Genomic DNA, 221 nt, shown 5'->3' with positions numbered 1-221 from the left:
AGCAGTGGCAGCAGTCAAACGCAAACATTCAGGTGAACCAGAGATACGAAAAGCAGTAGCAGAAACCAGCCCAGAGTCACCATTACCTTGACCCAAGCCGTAAACCCTAAATCCTAAACCCTAAACCCTAGACCCCAAACCCTTAACCCTAAACCCTAAACCCCAAACCCTACCGGCGCTGCGACGCAGTCAATCAGCTGCACACAACCCAGCACACATCG

The sequence above is a fragment of the Eimeria tenella genome, genomic scaffold (genome assembly GCF_000499545.2).
Source record: "Eimeria tenella Houghton genomic scaffold, Eth_scaff1921, whole genome shotgun sequence".
NCBI lineage: Eukaryota > Apicomplexa > Conoidasida > Eucoccidiorida > Eimeriidae > Eimeria > Eimeria tenella.
Note: the sequence above shows the minus strand (reverse complement) of the source record.